Genomic DNA, 25,872 nt, shown 5'->3' with positions numbered 1-25,872 from the left:
TGTTCATGCTACAGTGTTTATAATGCCTGTTTCCATTAGGCTGTGATTTGCTGGCAGAGCAGCCAGTTGTATAACATTTTACATCCAGATGAAGGTGCATCTCAGTTTCCCAATCACACAGGTCATCTCAGGGGGCGCCTCTTCATATCACTCCTCTGAGTTAAGTGGTCTGGCTTCACTTTCCCGTAGAAGGCCATGTTTTTACCACCACCTAGCCCACCCATAAGCACAGACCCAGCTCTTATTAGAAAAATCCGGCTTCAGATATTTGTAGGAGATGTGGATTACCTGCAGATATTCCCACATATCCCCCCTGAGCGCCACTGAAGGAAGGTATGCACCGCGCCAGACCTGCCAATGATCACAGAGGCTGCTGTTCCGCTAAAGATTACGAGATTAGTGAGTAGACTAGGGTTATTAGGGTCACGGGCCTATGGGGAAAATCTGCAGTTTTCCTCATATGTATACATGGAGGGTTAAAGATACAGAGGTGTATTGTGCATTCATTAGATTATGATGCAGCTAAATAAGTGGTTATAGTGGGGGTTTAAAAACAGGAAAGAAAGTGGGTGGCCCCCGTCAGAGATCAAAACCGTTTTAGGTGCACTGTTATGTGTACATCATCCATTCATTCAGATCTGACTGGGAGCACAGGTTTAAACGCACACATACAGAGCAGTGAAGTGGGAGGAGATATTTTGGGTGTTTGGGGTTCTGGAAGTAAAAGTGCCATTCATTTGTTTGCAGTGATTGGCAGTTAGTGCGCTTCCAAGGCTTAGGTGGGAGAGAAACTCTCCTGATTGAAGTTACAAGCCTGTATATATAAAAACTTATTGGGACAAGTCAGCTACTCCCAGGAAGTATTTTGGAAACATCTAATCATGGAGCTTAACGCAGAATTCCACACAATTTTTTGGTTTGTTTTGTTTTTGTTTTTAGAGCCATCCACCATTCAGTACAAAACAGAAACAAAGTTGAAAGAAATATAATAGATTAAACATATAGTATTATTTTTAAAAAAGCCTTTTACTCTGTCTTTCTGTTACTGTACCTATAAAGTCATGCAACATTATGCCGCATCAAATCACATATCTACATATGTAAAGTTAGAAACCATCAACATTTTCTCAGCCAATTATTACCAAATCTGTCCACAAGACCAAACATAGTGGTTTAAATACTGTAGGTACGAGCCTCCTCTACCGGCAACTACAAGTGTGGCCAGCTGGCATTCAAGTTTCCACTATGTTATTTTAAGTGGTCTCCAGAGTGCTTAACTCTGTGTTTTAATTTGAAATTACGATACGGCTCTTAAACCAGTGAAACAAAACTAGCCGGTCTTGGAATCTCCATTCATTCTTTAATACAGGTCAGATGTTTCCTGAGCCTGCTGCCCTGGGAAAGCTTGTTTCCAGTTAGAAGAAGCTGTACTTTGATGGATATGCTTGAATGAATGAATGCAGCACTATGCAGTTAATCATCGTAGTGGGCAGTGCAATAGCAAGCCGGTATGCTTGGCTGAATTAAAACCATCAAAGAAAATGGATGGCTCGAATGTTCAATGAACTCAGCGCAAAATAAAGAGGGCAGCAATTACACTGAGTATATCACCATTGTCAGATGAAAACCGCATATATAAAGAAAGGTTTGCCAGGATGGTTGAAAGTGATTTCTTATTTTTTCAACAAGGCTAATGTATTTTTTAATTTGAAAAATGTATTTTCAACAACCTTCATGGGCCCATCCATTCTGACAGTCACTAAACACATCAGTTCCTGTGTAAACATTCAGTGTAAGCAAGAAAAAGAAAATTCCTAAATCTGCAGTTGTGTGATTTTTCCACGATAGCAACAGGACAACCCCTCGACCACTGAATACAGGAAGGTCTATGTCTCCTGGCAGGAGGAGTTTTTCCCCTCAACATCTCACTCTGGAGAGGGGGACCCTGGATAAAAGTGTCTATGTTTTCCCTGTCAGCACTATTTGAACATGGAGTGCTGTATTTGGCAAGCAAAGCATGCAGCCGCCTGCCTGCTGTTTGTCATTTCAGGCAGCGAGCGCACCGTCTCTCCCACCTCCTCAAGCACTTTTCAAGGGATCTGGGTCACAGGTTTAAACTCTGCTGAAGAAATGCCCTGCACAAACACCAAGTCTATCTGTGCCTTGCCTAATACATGTTAATGAAGTGTTTTTTTTTCTTTTCTTGCAGACAATGCTCTGGTCAGGTCTAATTAAGTAAAAGAATGGGAAGTACCTTGGTCTCCAAAAAGCTGCTCCTATCGATATTTTTAACATGGATGAAATGGCTGTATACATAATGGTGGAAGGGGTCACTTTGCAGTGACAAACCCACAAAGAAATGATCACTTGACTGCAGTTCCCATCAGATTTATGTAGCTTTTAGCATCTTTAAGCTCATAGTTTTGGTTTTGTGGCCCACAACTTTACTTTTTTGCTTCAGTCTCCTTGTAGGCATAATTTTCAGATGCATCCGGTAGTTTTGTTTTTTGATAAACCCACTGTATGCTAGCTGCGCAGCACCAAACGGAAAACAGACAAAGTTGGCAACTGACCGGTGAACATGAAACTTGAACAAGCTATTGGACTAACTGAGGCCAGAAACACAAGGTAACACTATAATACAGCCCTCAATTTATGGTGTCATTTCATTGTATGAATCAGGTACTAATAAAATACTTACTTGCTCCTACTGGTACTTAAATGTAGGTACAGTGGAATAAAACTAGACTATGGGGAAAAGGGGAGCAACAGTTGAGCATTTTAGAGGAAAGGAGAAATGCATTATACTTTAAGTATAGTGCGTAATAAATTATACTCTAAGATCAAAATTGGTTTTAGCTGCATAACCTTGACTGTAATAAGTTATTATATGCCTGAACTTAACCATTATCAAACATTTTCTTATAAAAAACACATAGACATTGACATATGCACGTTGTGCAATTAGACATAATTGGTAACAAAGATATATAACTTTATTTTTATTCATGGAAGGTTAATAGTCGTTAGTTGCAAATTGTTAGCTTCAAATCAAGCTTGGACTAAAATGAAGGTTCAAATTTGAAAGAAAAAAATCCTAGTTAACATAAACAACATAAAACCACAAAAAACATACAACAAATCTTCATCTTAGCTACTACTGAAGTGCCCTTGAGTGAGGCACTTAACCCCAAAATGAGTGTTGAGTATCAGAGTGCAGCGGGTGGACTTGAAGCTCCCAGGTGTGCCTCAGATGGTATGAATAGAAATCAGGGTGTTGGTGAGGAAATATATTCATGCTGAGCAAACATTGCCTGGATAAATAATGTCTTTAAATAATATCTTTGATGTGGCACGGTGTTTCCCCTCTTTCTGTTTCTTATCAGTTCTTCTGTAGTGGTCTCATTGTCCTGTCTCTGTCTGCAGCCCTCCAATAAGAAACCCACTTTCTGGAATATTACCAGTTTGCAGATAAGGACTGTCAGCTGGTTACACCATCAGCTTGGCATTATCATTTCAAATGTTTTGCTTTGTCAATGTTTCATTGCAAAATGTATCTTCTGAAAGCCACCATTTCATTGGCAGTTGTAAAGATTTTATATTAACATTTTCCATCACGAATAATATATAAATATATATACAGATAACATTTCTATCATGTGTTTTTTTTCTTCCTTATCTGCGGAATGAAATTACTTAAATCGAAAAGCAATTTAGCTTCCTAAGCGGAAGAACTTGGTGAATGTTATCAGCTGCTTCTGCACAATGATTCAAGTAGCTACAGTCTGACTAGCTGGCACAGAGCAAAGGAGCTCCACATGAAGCAGACTGAATGAAACAAAGCAAAATAAATTAGCAATTGTGAGTCAATTACATGCTTGTGAGACTCCCATAGCAGAAAAATGTATAGCGCATACATTTAGTACTTCTAAACAAGGTACGGTAAATAGTCCCAATGCTCACACTGATTCTGACGGGGAGAGCAAAGTGTCTGCCTGGCGCAGTCTAAACATGAAGGGCGGAGTATATCTGCCTAAAGTCAAGATTACTTGTCAGAGCAAATACCTGTTATTCACTGCGAGGTAGCACCATTTCCTCAGCTCCCTTTGTTGTTTTTTTTTACAGGACTGATTGTTGTCTTGACCTACTGTAACTAAGGAGGGTGTGCTTATCCCTCATTGGCACTTGATATGTTTATTTTAAATAAGCTTTTTTTTTTTCTTTTTTAGCAAGTCTGAATGACTTGGGTTCATAAAACTTAACTAAAAACATAAATATTTCACTCACAACAAGAACATTTGTATATTACAGTCACTCTAATGCAACCAGCATATCCCTCAAAAACATATATCCTGCATAACATATTGCATTTTCACTTTTATGCATACTTATATAACCCAATCTTCATTAAAGGGTGCATCAGAATGTAAGTAATACAATGGTAATTTTTGAGCATTGGGCATTGAAAACTGAGCATGTCAAGGCAAGTAAATGCATTTATCTCCAAAGCTATGTAATATAAAAAACTATGATAGTGTGAAAAAAGAGGAGCTCTAAAAGATTGTTTGATCTAAATGCTGGCAAGAATGATTATCATTCTTGTTGTTACAACCCTGATTCCCTCTAAAACAGAAGCTTCCATTGATAAAAGACCTGGATCAGCTTGAGGCTGTGAGCTTTTGAAACCTTGCCAGTATGGCACTGTTTTTATACAGAGCTCAGTTGTCCTGCAAGTATTAGTTGTCTTATGGCAACTGGAATTCCACTGGACTAAAAATCTTGGCAGCAAGATGAGTTGACCTTGGTTACCGTCTCTGGAGGGCATGTCTGCATAGCTTGGCAGATGTCATCACCTCCTATCAGAGAGGTATTTCAAAGTGTCCTGTAATGACTCTTCTCTTCAATTCACTGGGCTTCGTGGGCATCCCCTTGCAGTTGACTGACAGGGAGCTTGACCCAGAATAAGTGCTGAAGAATCTCACAGCTGCGTCTTTTATGATAGAATAAGACTTTCTTGGTAACACAAAACAGACATCAATCTGTATGAAATACTGAGTAGCGAAGAACGAGTAAGAAACAAAAGAATTAACTGCTAAAAATCTGAATGGATTATATGCATAAATACTGATGAAGTGATTGAGAACAGACTGCTGCATACTGCATACTGACTACTTTCTGAATGAATCAACTATTAGTAATTGTAAATTGGGTGCTAAATGAAACAAAATATATAACCATAACCAATAACTATCATTATTTTCTTATTTTGTGCATATTTCTCACTGTTTATGCCCGCCTTTGTGACAAATAATTACTAAGTAACTGGGAATACACTATTAGCTCATGGATGAGACCTCTAATAAATACACAGATAACTAAATACATACAATTCCTTCTGATCCCCCAGACGTACATTCACTCTAAAACTTTATTATTGTATTATGGTACATTTATTTAAACAAAATGATCATTACAACCATCACATACCCTAAACTGATTACAGTCAGTTTGTTGTGTGACAATATTTACAGAATCCACACGCAACAATAGACAATGTACTCTGCCACATTGCTTGATAGCAAAAACAACATTGCCTCAGAGGTCATAGTATGGAGACCCATCACTGTGGTACCAACAAACTCAGCTGGTTTCACTTCACAGTGTCTCCCTCCTTGGCATTATGAATGTGTCGTCATGTGTGAAACAGAGCTACTGGATTAATCTGATGCAGCAGAGACATTTCATGGTTATCAAGCACCATCATTAGGCATGCTAATTTTAGAAAGCAGCAATGAGAGTTACTGATGCGTGAACATCCTCATACAGTTTAGAAATACACATTGGACACCTCATGCAGATATGATATGAATCTCTAGCTTCAGCCGTTAAAACAAGAATAAAACCAAAACATGTTTACAGTCATTTTACTGACTTTAAAACCCTGCTGTGTAAGTAAAAAAAGTGAGTATTATAGTGTCTGCTATTATGTCATATTGATGCTCCTTTGAACAGGCTCAGTTGACCCAAAATAACTGGCTTCATAAATAAGACAGGGATTGTTAACATACTTAAAACAACTTAATGCATTCTAATCAGTTACTGGGTGGATTTACAGTAGGCTGCTGTTCAGGTTTGTTTGTAGTCAAATCTTAAGACTATAAGGAGATGCAAGGTGTTGGTGACTTGGTTTCACATATTGCCAAACCTTGTATTGTGGCAAAAATCAGAAAAAATATCTGCACACTGTACTAGTAGCTCCCAGCAAATTTCATTGAGCAACGTTTCGATCTACCAGAGATATTGTATTGTCACACATTCGACACATTCAGTGTGTTTGTGCCTACATACTGTTTGTCTTGCTCTGTGATGGTGATTTGACAATGCCTGACGAAGATCTCTGATAGATCGAAACGTCGCTCAATTAAATTTGCTGGGAGCTACTAGTAGAGTGTGCAGATCTTTTTTTTCTGATTTTTGCCTCTATGTGATTTTGGATCAAGCACCTGTGAAAGTTTTTTGGATGTGCATACTCTCACAACTTTCAAACTTTGTATTGTGCAATTACATTCTTTATTGAAATTGCACACCTTGTGTGTGATGTGGTACTTATTACATGACAGGCTGCTATATAGTTAAAATGCTAATAAATATCAATATTTGTAACCTGTAAGATCACCAGTATACTTAACTTTCATTGTTGCATTATGTTTATATTAACCGCCAGTTACAGTGGGTCTTGATTATCAGTGTTTATCCACGTATTTAAAACTTTCTTCAGTGGTTCTTTACATTTGCCACTGGTGATTATAATGTACATACTTTACAGTATTTGTTTTTTAAGTCAGTACTTGTTTGTGCCTCATCAAATTGTGCACTTTTATACTTGCTGTAGAAGCAGTCAGTAGATTCAATATTGAAGTAAATCACTTGTTTGAGGGACACTTTATACAGTGTAGCCGTGTGCATTTGACTGAGTCTGAGATACTACTCGGACATTGTGCTGGCTTGGCATGCTAGAGTTCATATATGCATAAGTGAACTGATGTACACCTTATCGGAATATTTTTCTCCATGTGGCATTCATGTGGCACAAGACACATCCCTGAGGTGGAACATGACTCAAATGTTCATCCCTACAATGTTTATAAGAGACATTCTTCTTGCTTTCAGTTCCTATTACTTAAAATACTCACAATACTTACTTTTAAGTCATGCATGTCCATTGAAATCAAACTAACATTGTGTCTTCTTTATGTGCCATCGGAGGAGAGTGAGAAAAGAACCAGAAGCTATTAAATGGAGATGTGAAATATCCTAGCTCCAGTGCATTTAAGGGGGGAATAAAAAACACACCTGTCCCAGTAATCATCGGCGCAGCACCGCTCCATGCTGGCTGGATTATGTCACCTAGCACATGGTGAGATGTGATATACGACGCTATGCCACTGGCATACAGAGACGGTAACCCAATCACACATACTATTTTGAGAATGTATGGCTTTTCCCAAAGCACAAATAGGTTTTCGGTGCAGACTGGATACGCTCTGCCACGGCATGCTTACACTTGGATCCCTTTGGGAGGGTATCCATTTCTACGGCCCAAATGGAATGAAAATGCACATTAGCTATTAGGTCTTATGACTGACTGGAATGATTTCACCAACTGTGTGTGTGTGCATGTTTGTGTGTATCTGACTGCACACTGAACAGGATCTGCAGCAATATCTGTTTAATAAAATAAGAGTGAAATTACCTTTTAACTCAAGCCAGCTCCTCTGTAATACAGGATTGTTGTGTGATACTGGAAAATGTTTAGTCTTGGAGATACAGCTTCATTTTCTAACACTCTTGACTTATGGTTACTTTTACTCTTGATAATCTGGAATTTTATTCTACTGTGATACTTAATAAAATATGATCTGAAAGTCTTAAAACCCACTGGATGACATTTTTAGGCATCGATGTATCTAATATCCTAATATTTGGCTTGGCCTTTTCTATTCCACAGCCAATTGTTCCTTGAGGAAACTGTTGTGATTAATATGCTACAATGTGCAATCTGTACCTTTGTTGCAATGTGAGAAGCTGCTGTCCTTGTACGATGTGAAAAATAACTTGGCAGCACTACCTGACTTACTGGAAGAGTGCACTTTATTCATTCAACAGCCCCATGTCAAAAACACGAAGACTCTTCCAGTAAGTCAGTCAGTGATGTCGAGTTATTTTTCACATTTCGTTCTCTTGTTACTTGGACATCTAGTCGACTGCTGAAGTTGCAACACTCTTTCTACAAGTCCTTGCACTGTGTGCCAGTGCGTACTATAAGTGGCTGATCTGTCTCTGCACACATTGCCATGCTAAATGCCTGTAAATCTATCATGCTTGATGATTAAAAGGGATTCTGATTCTGGTTGTGGTTAGGCACTTAGTGCAGAGGTGTGGAGAGGAAAGGGCTCGATGCCCAGATGTTGCGTGGCTCAGCACCAGTTGAGGCATACAACTTATGACAAATTCAGTCAAGTGGCGAGAACCCAGGCAAGTTTAAAAAGGATCTGGAATTACACACAGTGACTAGATGGTGTGATCAGAGGATGTCAAACAAGCTTTGAACTGGAAGTAACATGATATATGCCAATTGGCAGTTTTTTCCACGGCTGCACCAAGACAGTGGGATAGCCCTCTACAAGCATATTAGCATCATATAAGCCAGTCTGTAGGAAGTTGTGGGTGTGTTGTAATTTACTGCTGGATTTTTTTTATTGTTCTGAAAGAAATTATAATAAAGGAGTCTTAATCTGAGAGGATTTGGCAAGTTAACAGGCGTTTATCACAGCAGATATTTGGTCTTGTCATAGCAAGAAAAGCACTGGTGCAACTAATAACATTAATTATGGCTACCCCATTTAGGTGTGCCAGTAAGCCATGCCAGTAAGCGAGCATGCACAAACCAAGAATCCTGGAACTGGCACACCTAAAACATCCATGACTGACAAGTTAACAATGTCAATTGCAAGAAAGGTCTTCTTAGTGTTGTTGGTGACACAACATATTGTTACGACTCGGAGCAAAGCAAGCAGAAATAAGAGAGTGTCTAGTAATCTTGAAAAAGTCCTAAAATGTCTAAATTGCAATGTGTAAATTAAAGGCTTTCAGTCTTGAATGTAGTTGAAGATTGTGTTTTTGGTTTAGAATGAGTGTGGAGTGAGTTTATGTTTTGGTCCAGGTGATCATTAATACAACATAAACTGTGAAGCTCGCCACTCAAGTCTGTAATGGGTATTAAGAAAAGGAAAACATTATTTAATGGTGTTTTCTTTGTGTTTCCAGCCTTGGCACATTTGCTGCTTGTTAATTTGTACATTGCACACATGGCTGCTGTCCTATCACGTTGCACACGTGTAATTTTTGCTTTTCTTATGCATTGATTGATTGTGTTGTATATTCAGTGATATAAGTAAGTAAGGAAAGCACTGTATATATTCCTTTTTGTTTTGGCCTTCTATCCACACTTAACTGCCATTTTCACATCTGGACATAGTGTTTTTTACATACATTCTCCAGAGTGGATGAGTCTAAAATTTATGGTCTTGCACTGTAGTAGAGAGACAAGTTGTTTTCAGATGTCTTTTAGTTGGCACTAAATCACATGCTAAACATTTGTGACTGTACTAATGCATCTGTAAAACAACTGCTGCTGAACCTTTTGCACATGGAAGCAAGGGGTTTTAAGCACTACTTACACACAGATTGTATATGGTGGCAGCAGAGCAGATGAAAAGACTCTTGCATACTCATGCATGGGTTGCAAATATGGTGTTTGCTTTGATTAGCAATATGAGTCAAAATTAGGGAGAGGAAATGATCTTAAGTAGCAAATCAAAGTTTTTTGGGTTGTTTTTTTTTTTGCAATTTTGTTGAAATGGGCCACACGTCACCACCACTGGCTTAATAAACAAAACAAATATAAACAAAAAAATTAAGGAAAAAGACCAGATAGTACCATACCATGCTGTTTGCTTAACAGTTGCAGTACAAACATGCAATGACAGTAAGTGCCTACTTTAGATTTATATATATATATATATGGGTAGGTTCTCTACTACTAGTTTGAAGCTATATGAAATGGACTGGCTAGGGTGTTAAACATTTACATTCACACTCCATATCTCTCCAAGACTTTTTCCACTCCATTTTCTTCTTCACAGGGAAGATTGTCTGATAACAGCTTCAAAGGACACCTGAATGAGTAATGCTGAGAGAAATACAGACCCTGTAAGAGGAGTATGACAGGTTACCAACCAGTTTGTAGAAAAGGTGTTAAGCCCCCTCTTCTTCCCCCTCCTCCTCCTCCTCCTCCTCCTCTTTTTTCCTCCACATCTTACATCTGTTCAGCTGCCTCTAATTAGGGCTTTTACAGACGACAGCATTAACATGGCCCCGGAACCACGCCAACTAATGAGACACCATTGGCAAGGCAGATCTTTCATGCACAACTCCGTTTGTCAAATTCTATCTTTCATTTTCTGCCTTGACAGCCAAAGTTTGTTCAACACTTTGTCTCCCTTCACACCTGTTGACAGGCCTTAGCTCTGATTTAAAGCGGGTCACTGAGTTGGCTTGTTTTTGACATAGTTTGCAGCATCAGATGCTCATGGTGATAGATTTTCTCAGGCAGATCACTGACATCTCTGCATGCATGCATGAAATATTTTTCACCACTGTTGCTGACAACATTTCTATTCATCACTCTGCTTCCCTCTTGTTGACAATTGTTCAGTGGAAATCCACATTAGTTGCATAAATCTACATTTCAAAGAGATCACTGAAGCCTAAATTCCACAACACAAGTATTTTGTTTGAATACATTTTCCAGAAATACAAATCATAGTAATGAGACATTTCTACAACATGCCCTAACAATAATGTGGCCTTACTGTACATCACTAAAACAAATTAATTCAAAATGTAGATAACCACTACTTAAAATGCCCTAAAAAATGATTGATAGTGAAAAGAATTGAATGAATTATGATGCATTTTCAAAACTCAGCCAAATTGGATCTGTGATATTTGTTGGACATGTGTTTCCTTTTTGGCATTTATAAAGTACATAGTGGAATTTGGTGATCACTATCATTATTCACAGCCAGTAATGAGATATCGCTAAATGTTAGTTGATACAGTAGGCATATAGCAACTACAACCTTAAAGACCCTCCATATAAGACCGTGGCTATGACTGTCTAACTTTAGTGAAAAGCCAGTACCCACAAATTAACACATATAGCTATTGTCTAAATACTGGATGATAGCCAATCAGTTCTCATCATGTTAATTTGACGGGAATTGTTATATGTAAATCAGGAGCAATAACTACAGCAATAATCAGAGAGGCAAATAAATTATCTGTTAATTAATTAGCTTTATCAATTAGGCTGTGTTATCATGAGCTATAATTTCAGCACAAACTTATACTGTAGGCAGTGTTGGGCAAGCGACTTAAAAAAAAGTAATCAAATAGTCATTACTCACTGAAAAACTAATTGCATTATTCAGTAGCAGAGGTGATTAGCTGTATGAATCATTACATTACTTTCTGTTACTCAGAGGTGCCTTTCAATCAACAACTGAACAACTGAATGAACAAAAACAGGTGTTTCCTGACTGCAGGTTCAGCAATGGCTAGCTAGCCAGCTAAGAAGACGCATCATGTAAATATGACTCTGGAGCTGCTAAAAGCTAAAGTGGTGAAGGCCATTTCCCTTCACCTCAAGCTTATGTGCCAAGCTAACGTGTCTCTTATTAAGATATAAGACTTAATTGCAACAGTAAAATGCACTGTAAAACCAAAACAAGGAGTCGAAAAATACTTAAACACTACAACACCTTTCACAATACACATAGCTGTTTAATCCATTTTAATTTAAAAATGTTGACTAGAACAGCTCTCGTGTACAAACCTTGTGAATCTAAATAAAGATTATTTCTTGTGGGTCTAATATAGAGCATCTCTCTCCAAATCATTACCCAACAATTGGCTAATCAGTAGTAAATGTGTGATTTATTAGAAACTACCAGTTCTTCATATACATGATAATTACAGGTTGCCACTTAGTCTGCAGCTATTGATTGTTTAGTTCAGGAATTGAATTGTGAGGTACTAGTAAGAAGTGTTTACCCAGATGTACATATCCACTTTCTACTAGCACTGGAGAGAGATGCATCTGTTTTTAAATATTTATCTCAGTAGGTTATTACAGCTATTGTTCCTTAAATGCATCCTCATTAATATTTATTGTTTCCAAAGATAAAATAAGGCTTTTAAAGGCTGGCTGTGTGCTTCCATTTTAGTTTACGTTTCTGTGATGAGGATTGCATCAAATAGTTTGGAGGGAAATGGACACAGATGATGGAAAGGCTTTTTTATGAGCAGTCAGGGAGATGAGAGGAAAGGAGTGCTGGGAGGCCTTTTGTCAAACAGTGGACAGTCACAGGCTTAATGACCTGTGTAAACTATAAAAAAGGAAAACTGGTTGCTAAGTGCTTAGCGTTTCCATTTACTTGGCATTTCTCAAAACCATTCCCCAAACAAGCGCATAAAAATGACACCCACTGAGTTTGGTGACATCACAGCAGTGCTCAGAAGATATTAGTCATGGTGAAGTGTGCATATGGTTAGAAGCAAAGGTGATTGAAGTTCAAGCACAGGTTACATGTAGTTCAAGTGCTTAAAGAGACTTAATGAAGTTCACCCTGTGCAGTAAGGGACTGATGGCGGATGAGTTACAGTACATTTGCATGTGGAGAGTAACTAATTTAATATTTTTAACTAAATGTGAGCAAATCATAATCACTTTCCTCTTTCAACTACAGCTGCAGATTTTGTGCTGACATTGTGCGGGCATAATATTTTTATAACCATATACCGTTCATATATTTGATAACACTGCTAAGAACAGTAAAGGTAAAGAGGCAGAGAGAGGACAACTTTCAGTTTCAGAGAATCTTTCTGGAAGTAAATCAGCTTTTCAAAACTTTATACACTCCAGTGTATTTCGTTAAACAGCACCGCCATAGTGATTGAAATACAAATCCTTTGGAAACACTTGGATGAATGGATCCATAGAGAGCCTCTCTGTGAGCAACATTGCAATTATACAATAATTGTATTCCCCTCTTATGGGAATTAACCTGCAGACACTAAGTCACTGCCCTCGCCTACAGACGTTTCCCCTCAGAAACATCAATTTTCCCTTTTTCTAATCCTCAAATTGCTACTCATGTCAATTCTGAAGATCCAGGTACAAACTTGCTTGGTTTAGCAAAGCCAGCCCTCTGGCAAGTTGTTGTGCTGAGATGTATGCATAGACGTTGTTCTCCTGGATTTGTAGGGCATGCATCTGGTTTTGTCATAAATGGTGGAAAGCAGTGGACTGGGCAGTTTGGATGGTGGCAGCTGAATTGTTGGGGAGGCAAGCTGTTGACCAAGGGGTCGTCAATTTGAATACTGTGAGGATTTTAGGGCAATGAATTAGACATGCTCCTCACCTCTTTCAACAACTACTGTCACTTTTCTTTTGACCAAAGCAAAAAAACTGAGGCTGTAGTGGGTAGCAACAGGCCTGTATCTGTGTAAGTGAGAGCAGCATGTTACAGGAAAAGAGCAGTTGTGCTCAGCAAACCCTCCCTGGGTAAATAGAGGTTGAAAGGAATATACTTTCATTACACTGGGTTCTGCACTGCAGCTCCTCTTCTCTAGACAGCTGGGCCAAAAGGTTAGGAGGGCTTGGTGGGGTGGCAGTAATTAGAGATCCAGGGCAATCCGCTTAAAGAAATCGATCTGTATCTGGAAACAGAGCCATAGACCAGAGAATTTTATTCTTAAACTGTCACAATTAAAATGTTCTTTTACTTGTCTCCTTGTCTGCTGCTTTGGATTAATCATTCAATTTGCCACAGCTGAAAATCTCATCAGACCTTTGAAGGCTTTACCCAGATTTGCTTGCTCCAGGCTTCTTAAATGGTTGTTCAGAGGTTATGTTTTCCATGTAAATTGCATGATTTTTTGGAATTTCAAACATTTGTTATGTTTAGATGGCTATTTCTCAGTGGCTATAATGTTTTAACATTTTAAGAGGATGACATATGTCAGGAAATTTAGTACACTGGGAATTGGGAGGTCTATGTTATTTGGATTTTCATGATATAAGATTAAAGTAACAGGACAAGGGGAGGAAGATGTGTGATGACAAATTCACTTAGTGTATGAATGCAGCCATTATTCAAGTTGCAACCTAGGCATCTCTGAGGTTCCAGCACAGATATGTGCGGTCCCAGAGCAAATTTAGAAATCAGTAGTTGAAAAGATGATTGACGTCTTCCAAGCTGTTCATTGCAGATTTGAGTGTTTCTGTCTCGGAGCCAGAGAACTACAAAGTGGATTGTGATCAGCTATCAATCCTCTCAGCTACATTCATTGCAAAACCTGGATCTTTGATCAGTCCTAATCTCAGTGTCTGGATCTGGTACTGCAAAGCTGTCTTTCAATCTGGTTCGCCACAGATCAAACTGTAATTTTCTCCAAACATCCAGCTGTCCAGCTCACAGATGTGACTACAAAGCAGCCTGGAGCTGCTGTCCACAGCTGTGGAGAGGAGTTTAAAAAAGACGTGGTTCATCTGTCAACGCCTGGTTTCTAGCCAGAAGGGGAGGTTCGGCCCGTCTCCCAGTGTTTTTTTGCAAAACATCTTGCAGCCTTTTTACTTTAAATTTGTGCTAAACTATCAGTCCAACCACTTAACAATATTCTGAGTTTGACAGCTGGCAAGGAAATTAAGGTTGATATGGGGCGACCTGCATTAATGAAGGTCCAGGTCTTGATTGAAATTTGAAAGGAAGGAAACAGAAAATCCTAGGCCTATATAATGTATGTCATCTGGACATACAATTTATTAAAATTCTTGCTCATCATTCTAGGCATTGGCAATTGTTTTGGTTCTCTTTGTAACACTATTTTTTGTTATTACTATAGTGCTTTTACACTGTAACTCTCAGAGATCATAAGTCAGTGAATATCTGTGGTACGTCATTGTCCTTGAAATTTTCTATTTGTGCCGTACTTTTCTTTAAGTTTTGGTAGCTAGCACTCTTTTTCCTTTTTCTCTTTTTTCTTTTTTTAATTCCAGACAAATTGATGCTACCAGCAATTTTGTCAAAATAGCAAATAGAGAGTAACAAGACAGGTATTTATTTTTTTTAAAAAAGCAATCATTTTAAGATATCTCTTTAAATAAGAGAGACAGTAACTTTGCTTTGAATTGTTGGTGCACTTTATTTCATGAATGAAAAGGAGACAAACTGAAATTGGATGGATTTATTCCTCACTTGATGACTTATTTTGGAGGTGATATCATGTCTAAATCCAGGCTCAGGGGCTCAGATACAGAATTCCAGAGGGTCAGCGGCTGTAGTAAAAAGACTGACACTCAATCTTCCTTTCTGGATGCCAAACACAAATGTGAGCACTAATTAGAGGCTCCAAAAAAAATCATTCAGGGGCGGGGAACCATTGTAACCTGAGGAGAAGCCGTTGTGTGGTGACAAGGTTCAGTCACTGGACGGGCCGAAGCCCAAGGGGTTGAACTACTTCAGTTTAGCTTTGGTGTGTCTGCTTTTCACACAACGTCACATGTGCTTGCACACTACTGCGCAATCACTATCATTAACAGCCTGCAGCTGTGGCTTTAGAAAACCTTATCACAATTTGTAGTCATTTCTCAGATAACACTTTTATGCATTGCATCAAGGGTACATTTCAAAGCAGTAATGGAAGTTAAATCCTCCATGGGCTTGAGGGCTTCTTAGATTTTTCAGTGCAGGCTATTTTTATGGAAATATTTACTGGATCTTGGTTTTTATTTTAATTGTTTTCTAGCAACTCTGAGCTAAGTTTTAAGGCTCATCATGTTTAGTTTTCATAGTTGTGTTGTATGTTAATATAAAGTTGATGTTTCCTGACACAGAAAGACAAGAGCTGTGTCTCAACTTCACACTTTATCCAAACTATCAATTTTACACTATGTATTAATCTTCAGAGTACTATATACTGTTTTAGCAATTAGTATACAGATAATTCGTGTTCTTAACCATTTTGTAATAACATACAAGGCATGTGTTGATGCACGGTCCGCAAACCCTTGTTGTTCTTAGAGATGTTCCTGGAGCTGTTTCACACACTTATGTATGAATTAGATATGTTTAATATCCCTTTGCTCAATTCTTTATTACTCTGTGTTTGTCTGATATAACATATGCCCATATTAGACATACAGTATATGCACAAAAATATATCTTACTCAAGTGTAAGGGTAACCCTTCCTTTATCTGTCCCCTAATTACTTTAATTAAGTATTTACCTGGTAAATATATGGTAAATTACAGTATATTATGTGATTATATATATATATTATATTATGTGATTAAACACTGGTAATAAGTAGGTAAATACAGACCAACTAGAGCTGAAATACTAAGAAAAACCTCCACTATTACTCATCAACTCAACTTAGCACAGTGTAGTTGTGAACGTTTTAGCTTGGTAATGACTTAGATATAATTGTGTACTTCCCAGTTTATAGAAACACCTCCTCTATTGCCCATTTATTCAAGTTAAAATTGTAGTTATCCAAGGTTTATGTTGGCAACAGCCCAAGTTTAATTATGTACTATCTAGAAATTAAGATAGTACTTTCCAATAAATTACTTTTTCTTATATAGTTATTGTTCATGGCTACACCCAGTTTATCAGATTTAAGCTGAAACTGTACTGTAAAAGGAAGCCTTGTGTGTTTCCATGGTATTACCAGGCTTATCTGGCTTAACTACCTTATCTACCTTATCGTTTGTACCTGGTTATCCTATTGGCCGCGCAATAAACACAAACTTCTACCATGTATGGTCTGCAACGTTACTAAGTAAGACATTACAATTTACAGAGTAAGTAAACTGAAACTGTACTGTAAAAGTCCCTAGTGTCTCTCTTTCTTTTCCTTAAATGTCTCTCTATCCAGGTAGGATAAATTGGTGTGTGATGATTTTTCCTTATCTGGCAATTTTCTGCAAATCCGTTGTGTCAATCCTGTAGAATGGAATCCGAAGCAGCTGGCCACATCGCTTCCAGGTTTTCCTCAGGATGTTTCACCACTGGGACTGGGAACTTTGAGCTACAAATCAAAAAACATCAAGACAAGATATCAAAAAACAATCAAACAAACAAACAAACAATGTCTGCATGTATAGTACAGAATAAATCAGATGAATCATCTTACCGTCTACTTTCAAATGAGATCTTATCCCTTCCTCAAAACTCAATTTCACAACCCTATTGTTTAGTGATTTTTCTTATGATTTTATAGTATTCCACCAAAATCAACTTCATCTGGTATCAGTAAAGCAAGGCAATGCCCATATAAATGAAATACATTTCTCAAATCTTTCATATAAAATCATAATCCCATTAAACAGGATCTGACAAAGCAGAATAACATTTACAGAAATTAGACTAGCATAACTACATTCAACATATTAGCACCCACCCACCCGCCAAATGGGGGTAGAGTTTGGCAGTGGCGTGTTACACAGTCACTCTTACTAGCCACTTTGGCAGATGACATTCCATGTCATGAACTCTTTTTGTCATAAACTGGAGCGGTGCTGCAGATCGATCCGAAGAAAACTGCTGTCAACTTGACTCTCAGCGTGCATCGCTTTTCCTACAGCCACTGAGAGGGCTGATAAATGCCCCCCCTTCCCTTTGCTCCTGCTCGCCCACCTGCTGCAGCTACGAGAGCGTGGCCAGGTCACTAACACACACAATCACAAACCTTACTGTTGCATCTACACACAGTTCACATTCACTTGGGAGGATATAAACCTCTCTCTCTCTCTCTCTCTCTCTCTCTCTCTCTCTCTCTCTCTCTCTCTGCTAGCTTGGTTAGCATGGTGTACAGTCTATGATTAATTGTGCTAATGCTAATGCTAATGCTAATTTTCGCTAGTGAAAAAACAGGTTTAAAACCATCAAAACAAAATGTACTTACTGGAAAAAAACATCTGACTGCTTAGGGTAGTACAACCAAATGCTGAACAAGACTTTTTAGGTGGCCAAAATGTTACAATGAACTTTCATGAACTGAGAACACAATGAAATAGCGACGGCTATGGCTACGCCTATACTCTATGAATCTGGGGTTATGCAATGGATACGTTAGTGACTTGCCTGTGACAACACCCGCTTGTAACTCAAAGCAGCCACACCCTTAATTATGCATAACTTTAAACATAAATAAAATTTAAAGGGGTAAGTTATATAAAAATTCACCCCCTGTGCAGTTGTCATAAATGGGGAAATTAGCAACCAAAACCGTCTTATGTACCAGGCTGTAAACATGTTTATTTCTGCTGTAAAATTGGGAATTTTAACTTAGGGATCTGTGGGGATTGACTTGCTTTTGGAGCCAGCTTCAAGTGGCCATTCGAGGAATTGCAGTTTTTGGCACTTCCATGTTGGCTTTGTTTTTCAGCCCCTTGGCGTCAGGCTGTTTTGACCCTCAGTGCATCCCATCAGCTCTTTCTCTTTCTGTCTCTCTTCAGACAGAAGGAAGCGTGTGACACTACATAGCTAAAAACTCTGCTTGATAAATAAGAAAGCAACAAGTGCAGCAACATCATCAGAAATCAATCTTGTTTCTTGAAGTTTTAGAATTGCTTTGTCACGTATGCCAAGGGAGTTGCATTGTGTTTTTTTTTCTTACTCTGGAAACTCCAGTGAGTTGAATAAGCCTGCTCTAGTGGCACAGTTAATAGCATAGCATCTTGCTAGCTTAAGGGAATATGAGCAATTCAGTTAATTTGTGTAAAATTAAGCTGAAACCAATTGGAGTCTTTTGAACAGTATTTTGAACAGTATTACAAAGTATTTTGGATGAATATGGTGTGCCCAAATTTATTTTTATTGGCTGTATGATAATATGTTAAATATAGTTATGCAAGTCTAATTTCTGTAAAAGTTATTCTGCTTTGTCGGATCCTTTTAAAAGGAATTATAATTATATATGAGAGACGTGAGAAATGTATTTCATTTATATGAGCAATGCCTTGCTTCACTTATACCAGATGAAGTTAATTTTTGGTGGAATATTATAAAATTATAAGAAAAATCCCAATAGGGTTGTGAAATTGAGTTTTGAGGAAATGGATGAGATCTCATTTGAAAGTAGACTGTATGATTGATTTATTCTACACTTTATGTGCAGAATGTTTTTTTGATGACGCTGGATTTGTAGCCATGATGGCAAGTCGGTCCCAGTGGTGAAACAACCTGAGGGAAACCTGGAAACGGCCAGCTGCTTCAGATTCCATTCTACAAGATTGACATAACAGATTTGCAGAAAATTGCCAGATAAGGAATGATCAGCACACACCAATTTATCCTACCTGGATAGAGAGACATTTAAGGGAAAGAAAGAGAGAGAGATTAAGGGCATTTCATTTTGGGTTTTTCAATTTTTGTAAACTGTAAGAGAAATATTTAATGCACTGTAATAAACCTGCCAACTGTTTCATTAACCGCTCAGTTTTTACGTATTTACTCCTCAGAGACCAGGTAAACAAAGTATCATAGCATTGAATACAAGTGCTACAGTAGGGACTCTGTTTGAACTCAGTTTCTATTAAGTGTATAATAGTTATATATTTACATGGTAACAACAATTTAAGCTTTGTGTTGGTACATACTGTTGTATTATCACGTTTATGACAGTTCTCCAGTTTCAGCATACTTATTCAATAAAATTTCCTGTTTAAGTTAGTAACACTATGGAACATGTGGTAAAAGTTTGTCTATATTGCATGGGAAGGGAAACCATCCATTTTGATGAAAGGATGTGGTAAGGACTTTGTAATACCATGGGATTTAGCATTGCTTTCTTTTACAGTACAGTTTCAGTTTACTTTTCAGTTTACAGTTTCAGTTTAAATTGTCATGTTATTACTGTCATTATATCTGAGTTATTACCAAACTAAAACAGTCAAAACTATACAGTGCTTGGTTGAGTTGAGTTGTTTTTTCTTAGTATTTCAGCTGTAGTTTCTCTGTAGCCTATTTACCTACTTATTACCAGTGGTAATTACCCAGAAATATATTATAATTTACCATATATTTACCAGGTAAATACTATAAAAGGGAACTGTAAAAGGAAGGGTTACCAATGTTGGACCTTATGTGGGAAAGCTGCAGAATATACACACACACACACAAACTGGTGGTATCAGGTTGGGCCATCTGATATGATCTGCAAATGTTTTGCTTTGCCTCTGCAGCAGGTGTCAACAGATGTCCCTCCTGCCCACTCAGCCAGGTTGACCTACTCTCAGAGAAAGAGAGAGACCACCCCTCAGTCAGATGACCCCTGGGTTCAGCACCCTGCTGGAAATTATCTGCCCTGCTAAAATGTTCTTGAGCACATTATTATCACCCTTCCCCCTTCCCAGGATCACTGGTCTCGCCTCCCTGTAATGAGACGGGCAAGAGAGTTGAGCTTTTCATTGCATGGATCAATAAAGTATTGCATTATTATGTTACGACATAGTGGAACCAAGGGACTCAGTGCTTTCAGTGCTGGGACTGATTGCATTTCTTGTGACCTTTGACTCTTTACTTAAAGAGCTTTCATGGGTCATAATTTTCCACCTGTTGATGACAGGACTTGAAGTTCAAGAAGTTTGGAGAGTGAACTAGACAGAAGGAGGAGCTACAATATACTCTGGACAGCAAATACAAGATTATTAGTGTGATGTTTTGCTTTTTTTCCTCCCATTTCTGTTGATTTAAAAAAAAAAACATGAGGAGGAAAAAAGCTTGTCTGGCAGCCCTGCTACTGTCTGTCTTAATGGATCTTCATAAGTCTCAGCAACCTTTCTATCATGCTCTTATGTCCTCCATGACTGGTGATGTAACATATTTGTCATGCGTCCCATCACACACAGTGGAACCGCTATCCTCCTTCATGACACATCTTGTTGATGTGATGCGGGCTAAAAGGATATTTTCTATTGTTCAACTTAATTTGAATTCATTTGAATTCATTTAAAAACCATTAATGGATAATATTTATATTGTGACTACATTTCGTGCTGTGGGGCATTTGTGGTTTTGTTGTCGTTGTGGGTAACAGCACAATTAGTTTTGGTGAGCCATCTAGAGGCTTGAGGCCCAACTGCAATTGCATAACCTTCATGTCTGAGAGTTGTGTTAGCTTTTATGACACATAATATCAAACACCAGAGATATTACTTGTGAACCACAGAAGCACTGAAATGATGTCTTGGTCAATGTCCGTGATCAGGCTACTCTCAAAGTGAATAATGTCTTATTTTTGTATATTATTATCAACACAGTGCATGCACATCATACAGATACTGATAAAGAAGGCTACAGAAAATTATACTACGTACCTGCACTGAAAAAATAGTCCTCCACAGGATCTTAACATAGAGTGCAAATGGATATGTCAGTGTATTGTATTTTCCAATTCAACATACAGGCATCCATCAGGTTGTTCAAACAAGTGTCTTTTGGGGTTAGTCTTTCAGCCCTTATCTCAGCAACCGCTCCTCTGACTTTGGGTGTCAAACCTGCTCTACCTCCTCTTTAGACCGTAACACAGGAGCATATGCCTGGCAGATTAAAATCGCTACAGAACTGAGTCCCACACAGCCAAATTATTTTTAATGGTATGAAAGATTCCCATGGCATATTTCAGCCCTTTTTTACCCGACTGACTGTAAACCCAAAAGCAATAAGCAGGGTCGGGAATTTACTGCACCTGTAGTAACCACTGCACAGTCTTAATAAGCAACAGATGTTGGAGTGATTGCATCGGACCTGAAACCCATGTAGTAAAAAAAAAGGGGGGAATGCATTGTTAGGTACAGTTTCATCACCTGACCAAAGCTGCTTCAACTCTGTCGCTTAGGGGCTTTCATTCATTTTGATCAGCAGGTAACAGAGCTGAAATTAAAAACAATTTGGATTTAGTGTCACAGTGACTCGGCTGTCGATTACTGGACAGGAAATGGCTGTCATGACTGGTTATTCTTGATGCATGACGTTGCTGGGAGAACACAGTGTAGTGTTAGTACAATCTTTAGACCATAATGTGTGAAAATAATCATTTGGCCAACCTCATATTTGAAGCAGCCAGAAATATTTACTCCTTTCTCAGATCTGGATAGTAGCAGGGCCAAAATGTTGCTGGTTTTACAAAAGAAAGCCAAAATTATGTTGACTATATCAGTCAGTGTGACCACCAGATAAACTCCAAAGCAAAGGGCTGCTTTAGCAAGAGACTGTAATGATATCATGTGAAGAAAGATGAATTTAGTGAGCCTAACAGAGGTAAGAATGAGTGGTTTTCATTCCTCCCTCTCCGTTTTTATGAGAAACATGCTGCAGTCTGAACAAACGGGCTGTTCTCATTAGTTAATCTTTGCTTGGAGGCATCTAACATTTATTAATGCATCTGGGCATGCATGTATGTAATGTTTCTGCGTGACAGCATGTTTAGGTGCATCGGCTTTATGTGTGTGTGTGGGGGGAGGGGGGTGGAATTTGGTTGTGTGTACATCTTCTAATGTGCTGTATCCCCTGAACTTTGCAATCTTGTATATTTATATTAATTTGTATATTACTCATTTCTTCTTCTCCTCCTTCTCCTTATTATTATCATTACTACTAGTAGTAGTGTTAATAGTTTATTAGCTGCTTTGATTCATGTTGAAGGGCTGTAATGTGCCCTAATGTAACAGTGTGCATATGTCCATCCTTCTCCAGTTTTGTTTTGGCAGGGGAAAGGTTAATGTTTAACAGCATGAATGGTTCACCCACTAACGTGTGAACAAAGCACAATGGCTGCACTGTATAGGCTCCTATTTATTCAGAGTCACTTCCTCCCTTAATAGTCGGCTCTACTTTCCTCACAGAGGAAAAAAGTAGGTCAAGGAAAAGTCATGTTTGAGGTAATTCACTCTAGGGGACTGCTTCTCTGATCATTAGATGACATTGGTTAACCCCGAGAGTGAGGTCATTTTCAAGTCAAAGTTACGCCCAGAATCTGGCCCGAGTGGTAGCGTGTCTGTGCATTTTACAGTGCATGGAGGATAAATCAGAGAGGGAGGATATCAGTGGGAAAGTTGAAGAAAGAAGCATGAAAAGACAGTATTGTTTATTACATAGATAAAGAAAAGCTTCAGGAGAAAAAAAGGAATAAGGCTGGCTTGTGACCTTGTGGATGTTTCTTCAATCATATATTGGTTTTCAGCTGATATACCCTGAAAGAGCTCACTTTAGAGGAGTTTCTGCTTTGATGCAAGCGTACAAAAGATCCATAGTGAAGAATCACTTGCACAGTTTATTCTTGAGCTTCATGCACAAAGACCTGAACCGAACAGGAATGCAAACACATTGTTCCCCCACACACTGCAATTACTTGTGATGAGTGTGTAAGGATTAAGCAGGATATTTGCAGACTTTTTGGATTAAGTATGATTTCATCCAGGCAGATCTCGGGAATACCTTTTCATCAGGACCTAATGCTTTGATGTCAAGAGTTTTTTTTTCCTTCTTTTCCCTTTCTCTGCAACAGCAGGCTCAGATTTTCCTTTCACATGCTCCTTTTAATTACACTCTTAATAAAGAGGCAGTCCTGTCAACATTTAGCAGACTTTCGAAAAGAATTATGTACAGGGAAAGCCCCAAAAAGTAAATATCTATTTATAGTTGTGCACGTTTTTGTTGTTGATGTTTTATTTTTGTTTTTTTGGTTACTTATTAATAACATATGTGCACCTACTGTCACACATGCAATACAGCACATCTGGAGTCATATTAAAGAATCATGGTTTTTCATCATTATTAATTATGTAGGTTATGAGCCTGTGTGTTAGAGCCCACAGTAATGGGGATGTAATTAAAAACATGTCATTGTGATGGAGAGCCAAGCTTTAATAGTATGAAAACTATCGGCTTGTTTCCTTCTGAGCCAGCAACAGTCAATCAAACCTAGTGTGTTGCCGCTACTTGCATCGCAGATTAAAAGGGCAAGCAGCTTTTTTTTTCAATAATTTGAGAAAAGACATCAAAGAAATATTGACTGCAGGAACAAAACTGATCATGCTGTTATTAACCCTGAAAGGTGTAGTCCTAAAAGATTCCTAGACCAAGAAATATGGGTTCAATGGGCTTACTTTTCAATCCAATGCTACATAAAATGTCTGTTTTCAATCCGCAAGAAATACATGTTTGACTGAAATAACAGTTTGATTTGCTCTAAAAAAGTACCCATATTTGATGAGAGTTTGCACTTGAGGCCAGGTCTTCACACAGTTGTGAAAGAGCCTGTTCATTGAGAAATCATGCCTGGGCTATGTTTTTCTTTGGATCTGGCACGTCATTCATTCTTTTCCCACCTGGCTCACCACCAAACCCAAATGAAAACATCAAAGTGATATCTCTAATCTGAAGTAATTGTTTTTTTTTTAAAAAAAGGTGTCATTTAAGTTTTATCGACTTACGTTGATAGACAGCATCAGTCAGATGCCAGGAGGAAAAGTGTGGCTGTTGGGTTGCATCTTGATAAAAAATGCTGGTTTTCATTGGATTACAGATTGACCTTCCAGTCAAAAACTAAGACCTAAACAAAGTGAAAGGCAAGCACAAAATGCAGAAGTATCATATACCAACTTTTGGTGTGAGTACAGATTTCATGTAGATCAAAATGTTGGACTGTTGCTGCAAATAAAAAAAATCTATTAATTAAATTCAAAACTTCCCCATTCATTCTCTTATTCTCAACATTCTCTTGTTGTTAGAGCAAATATATTACCAAATATTGAATGTTTAATACTTCACTTAGTGAATGTGCTTTCATTCAACAATTCTGTTCAAATTGTTATTGACTTTGAATTGCCAGAATGGGTATTGCCAGTGAAATACAGACAGAACCCAGCTGTCATTGGTTTCACTCACATATTTTCAGTGACCACTCCTTCAGACAGAGTTGTTGTCCTTGGAACCATCCTGAGCAACTCAGAGTTGGTGTGGAACTGAATTAGGGTGAGCACCTGGCACAGACTTGATCTGCGTGATCTGTGTTTTTGTTTCTATTGCGAGCAAAAAACCCCAGCATGAATCACACTGCTGGGCATGAATCACATCCTTAAATCAAATTTATGGCAAAATAAAGAGTAATCAGGCTCAAAATGTATTTCAAATATAAATTTGTCCAAACAAGTTGCACTGGGGAAATGGTTACTCATCCGTTTAATGAACAAACCTCCAGCAGCACACTCCGTCTCCTGAGCACATTAAACCCCTGCTGGCTCCTCTGACGTGTAGATATATTGGATTGGCTTGTGAATACTGAATGATCATCAGTGGTACAAAACTAAATACCACTTAAACAAACTGAGGAAAGGCTGGGGATAGTCTGAAATCATCTAAGAAAGAATGTCATCAAAATTTCAACACCGCATGTTTATACTTATAGCAGTATGTTGAGTCAGACTTGTTATTAGTAGCCTATATTGCTGTGCTGTCAATTTGTGTCATCCCAAACTCCTTAGTGCTGATAGATGCCACATGTAGGATTTTAACTCCAAAACATCACCACATTGTTTAGAAAAAGAAAAAAAAAAGTCAAGCGCAATGTTTTGTAGCCTTGTCCGCCGGCCTCCATACTGCAATCCAAATAATTTCTTTTTGCTTTAGAGTGCAAAATTCCTTTATGGGACAAACCAGGAAGATTTTGCTGCTCTC

The 25,872-nt window shown here is 38.2% G+C and overlaps 2 protein-coding genes across 3 annotated transcripts in view; one reads left to right on the top strand and one right to left on the bottom strand.

Moving 5' to 3' along the window:
- glrbb (glycine receptor, beta b) overlaps window positions 1–17,957 on the bottom strand; it is a 57,626-nt gene extending 39,669 nt beyond the window's left edge. Inside the window, exons 1-2 of the mRNA XM_044364141.1 lie at window positions 17,650–17,957; window positions 13,726–17,221 (exon numbers count right to left, since the gene is read on the bottom strand). The gene's annotated coding sequence lies outside the window, so the exon portion shown is untranslated. The remainder of the gene's footprint in view (window positions 1–13,725; window positions 17,222–17,649) is intronic.
- pdgfc (platelet derived growth factor c) overlaps window positions 1–25,872 on the top strand; it is a 50,725-nt gene that overhangs the window by 3,759 nt on the left and 21,094 nt on the right. The gene's annotated exons all lie outside the window — the stretch shown is intronic.

The sequence above is a fragment of the Thunnus albacares genome, chromosome 10 (genome assembly GCF_914725855.1).
Source record: "Thunnus albacares chromosome 10, fThuAlb1.1, whole genome shotgun sequence".
In the NCBI taxonomy this organism is placed as follows: domain Eukaryota; kingdom Metazoa; phylum Chordata; class Actinopteri; order Scombriformes; family Scombridae; genus Thunnus; species Thunnus albacares.
The sequence above is the reverse complement of the archived record's forward strand: the minus strand, read 5'-3'. Positions and strand labels throughout refer to the sequence as shown.